Source organism: Equus caballus, chromosome 2, assembly GCF_041296265.1.
Source record: "Equus caballus isolate H_3958 breed thoroughbred chromosome 2, TB-T2T, whole genome shotgun sequence".
In the NCBI taxonomy this organism is placed as follows: domain Eukaryota; kingdom Metazoa; phylum Chordata; class Mammalia; order Perissodactyla; family Equidae; genus Equus; species Equus caballus.
The window spans coordinates 32,499,339-32,503,881 of record NC_091685.1 but is presented as its reverse complement, the minus strand read 5'-3'; positions in this window follow the sequence as shown (position 1 = coordinate 32,503,881).

Below are 4,543 nucleotides of genomic sequence, written 5' to 3'. Positions count from 1 at the left end.
AGAGCCGGGATGCAGCGGCGGCGGCGGCGGAGGCGGGCGGGCGGGCGGCCGGGGGGGCGGGCCGGGGGCGGGCCGAGGATGGGGTTACCTGGGCGGGCCCAGCGGCCCGGGACACCCCCCGGGGGCGGGCCGGAGCGCGGCGGCAGCGGCCGCCCTGGCCCGCGGGACTGGGCTTCTCCCGGGGCCTCTCGGGTCCGGCGCCCGGGAGGACTTAGGGCCCGATCCCGCTCCAGGCACGCCTGGCTGCGCGCCGCCTAACCCGGCCGGGCTAGAGGCGCGGCGACCCAGCTGCCTGGTCCCCGCCCGGGCCTTGGGGACAGGCGGGCACAGCTCCCCCAGCCCGCCGCTGCGGGCACTGCAGCACCGCCTTCGCCGCCCCGCCTCGCCCCCCGCCGGCGCCTCGAAGCCCGACCCCGGCCCGTCCGTGGCGGACCGACCCGAGCGCGGCTGTCACTCGAGCGCACCCGGCCGCTTGCGCTCCGGGGACCCCGGGCTGCGCACCCCCGCTGCGCACCCGGGAGTTCGGTGCCGCCCGGCCGACCCCCGCCAGGCCCCTCCCTGCCTCCCGGCCGGCGCGTCCTCTAGCCCAGCCCCTCCCTGGTGCTCACCTCCCTCTAGCCTTCCGGGAGCTGGACGCGGCCTCCCCAGCTTCGGGCATCTTGGGACAGTGGCCGGAGACTGCGGGAATCCGAAACCTCGCTTCTGGCTAGCCACAAGATCTGGCCGCGCCCTAAGCAACAAGGTCTTGACCAACGCCCCTACCTCTGGGCCTCCGTTTCCTCGTCCGAGAAATGGACAGAAGACCAAGGGGATTGTGAGGATGGAAGAGCCCAGGGAAGGTCTCTCCTTAGCTCACCCACCAAGTCTTGCTTTGCGTTTTGCTTTTCTGTGCGCTTTTATCTATCCTCCCATATCCGGCAGATTCAGCCCCTCGCCCAGTGCCTGGCACAGCCTGCCCAGTAGCACAGTTTGTGGAATGAATGAATGAAATAGAACGGGCTGCAGCCTGTGCCTGGCTGGTGCAGAGGCTCAATTCCACACCGTAATAGCTGGTAAGAGATGTTTGCCCATCCCCAGTTCATGCCCCTCCAGGTCCCTGATCTGGTTCTGTGTCCCTCCTTACCCTGCCTCAGCCTGTATCCCAAAGCTATTTGGAATTGGAGGGACCTCTTGTCTAAATGCGGAAACTAAGGCCCAGAGAGGGGCAGGGAGCCTTTCTAGGGGTTGGGGACAGAGCCATAGAGAGCAGGCCTATGCCCTTACCCCTGATCCCGTGCTCTGTCCTGGGGTATGAGGTTTGCTCCCATGTGGATGGTCACGTTTGGGTGCAGGATGGTGTCCTTGCCTCTGTGGAGTCCTGCCGGCTTGGCGCAGAGGGGGCACTCAGTAAACACTTGGTGCTGAGAGTGGGCAGAAGGTGGCAGGGATTTGTGGGGCCGAGCGAGAGTACAGATGGAGGCTCACGTACCAGATGTCTAAATATTTGCAAGTTATAAATCAAGCTAACAAAATGTGAAATAAAATATGTTCTAGTCTCCTACCTTGACAAGCACACTTTTATAACAACCTGGAAGGCCAGCTCCGAATGTATAAGTCTGACTCCCTGGACCTGCCCCGGAGCGTGGTGGCTCAGGGAGAGGAGGCCCCTCCTGCCCCTCCTCTGCCTCTGGCTGGCCCTGCACATGTGAGCCTCTCAGTCTGCACATGCAAGCTCTGTCCGCACCCCTCCTCCCCGCAGAGAGCGGCCCCTGGCCCCCTGCAGGCCCATGCTGGGCACACCGGTGGTGCAGTCTGTCCTCAGAGGATGGATTTGCAGGAGAGACCCAGGTCCTGGAAGTAGGCTTAGGGTCATCTGGGCAGCGAACCCCAGGGTCCTCAGTACCCAGAGTGTGATCTCAAGGAGGGGCAGAGGCTCCCCTTGGCCTCGTGGTCTCCTCTCCCTGTGATGAGAGCTTAGCTGGAGGAGGACCAGAGTTCAGGGTCCCCAGGGCTGGGGCGTCTCACCTAAGGGTGGAACTGACTTACTGAACTATTCTAAGCCAGTGTATTTGCTTCCTGGAGTCTCAGTGTGATATGGTGGAAAATAATAATAGTAATAATAATATAAACAGCAATAAGCAGTTATCTTAAGGTGGTCATATAATTTTCTTCCAAACCAGACATTTTTGAGAGCAATCAGGGACTCTCAGTGGAACACTTGCTGGGGTATCAGGCATAAAGCAGGGCTGTGCCAGGCAAACTAGGAGGTCTCGTGCTGCTGAAATATTGAGCCCTTATATGCCAGGTGTTGTTCCAAGTGCATTACAAGCTGTCACTCACTCAGTCCTCACCACAAAGCTCGGAAGCAGGCACCCTTATCTTCCCCATTTCACAGGTGAGTGGTGGACCCGGGACTCCAGAGCCATGTCCTCGGCCCCCATGCTGCCCTGTGCCTGGGGCTCAAGTGTTTGGGCTTGAGCCTCTGTCCCACAGCACGTGCCCCCTGACGTTTGGGGAGCTGCTGGACCTCCAGTGTCTGTGTCCGTCAGGTGGGGACAGCATTACCTGACTCACCTTCTCCTGGGGCTGCTGGGAGAGACCCACGAAGCAGAGGGCGTGAGCCCTGTGAGCTGGAATGAGCTGAGCCCGGGAGGGAGGGAACTGAGGCCACTGGCCAGAGAGGCCCGCCCTGATCGTGATAAGGCAGAGGAGCCGTCTGTGCTCTGAGTCAGTGGAAAGTCTTAGTGCGAAAGCCTCTTTGCGGAAATGCTCTTCTGACTTTCAAGAACAGTCAAATTGTGAAGATATAAGCACAAATTAATTAAAAATTTCAACTGTTGATAGCTCTTTAATACATAATCACATATCATCACAGTAGCAAACGTGTATCCAGTCCTCCAGCCCCTGCTCCCCACGCCTTGCCTGTATTAACTCATTTAATCCTGGCCACGGGATCCAGGAAGGAGATACTGTTACTGTTCCCATTTACAGGCGGTGAAGTCCAGGTGCTGCTCTTAAGTGCTCTAAGAGAGATCAACTCCCTCACAGGGGTACTGTTGTTGCTATTCCCATTTTACATACGGAGAAACTGAGGCACGGGGGGTTAGATGGATTACCTACAGTCACACAGCTGGTCAGCGGCACAGCCAGGGTTTGGACACAGACGGTCTGGGTGCTGAGTCAGGTGCTCCCCTGTTTGCTAGACCAGAGTCATGGAATAAGGATCAAGGTTTGGGTCCAGAAGAGGAGGGTCATGGGGTTTCTCTAGGCTCCTCTGGAAGTTACCGTGGATTCCCGAGGCCTGAGGTGGGGCCTCTCCTCTCCGTACCCCTCTCCATCCTCAGCGCATTGAGTGCCCCACACAAGTGGAATCTGAACACAGCTTGGTTGTTTCTCTTTCCTTGGTGGAAGGAAACAATTGGTTAACTTTGGAGTGGTCCATTTTTGGAGTGAGTGCTCGGTCCTTACTAGTAAAACTATGAAAATTCACCAAGGAAGGGAAACCTGGCCAAGTTTTTAATCAGAAAGAATCACATCCAGCATGTCTGAATTATCGCCGGCTCCCGGTGAATGGGTCCAGAGCAGTGGGATCGGACGTGTCTCCAGCCTGATCTTAGAAGCACCCAGAAATGGGGCGTCTGGTCAGCTGGTGACTGGGATTTCCAGTCCAATTTCCCAAATTTCTGAGGTGGAGAAACTGAGGGCCTAGGTTTAGAGTCTGGAACATTCTTAAGCCTATGTATGTATTGTTCAAGGAGATAAAAAGTGGAGGGTTTCTCTCCCTCTGCCATGGCCTGCACCATCTTGGCTTGGCTGGACGGATCTGCATAGCCATTTCCTCGAGAGCTGCCCACCCTGGGGCCCTGACCAAGACGGGGATAGGAAAGCTGATCAGTCTCAGCCAGCCATGTGTGTTTGTACAGCCCTGGGCAGCTCTCTGCCCCTCTCTGGGCCTGGTGTTTGCTCCCTAAAGACTCTTCTAGGAATCTGGAGAGGGAAGTAAAGTGGAAGGTCAACATCTCGGGAAAACCTGTGTTTGTTCCCAGCCCTGCCAGATCTCTTCGCCTCTCTGAGCCTCAGTTTCCTCATCTGTACAATGGGGATCCTAAGAGATCTTGTGAGGAATAAACATGACAATGTGTGTGAAGCCTTCTCAGCATGGGGCCCATCTTCGACGAATGTTGAGTAAGGTTTCGATGAATGTGAGCTCTTCATCCTGTTCTATGGTTTAGACCGGAAGTCACACTCCGGAGGTCTGTGGATGTGTTTCACTTGGCCTGCCCACTGTTTTTATTTTTATTTTTTTTGAGGAAGATTAGCCCTGAGCTAATATCTGCCGCCACTCCTCCTCTTTTTTGCTGAGGAAGACTGGCCCTGAGCTAACATCTATGCCCGTCTTCCTCTACTTTATATGTGGGACGCCTGCCACTGCATGGCTTGACAAGAGGTGCCATGTCCGCACCCGGGATCTGAACCGGTGAACCCCGGGCCACGGAAGCGGAATGTGAGCAATTAACCACTAGGCCACAGGGCCGGCCCCCAGTGTTTTTAAATATATGAATTT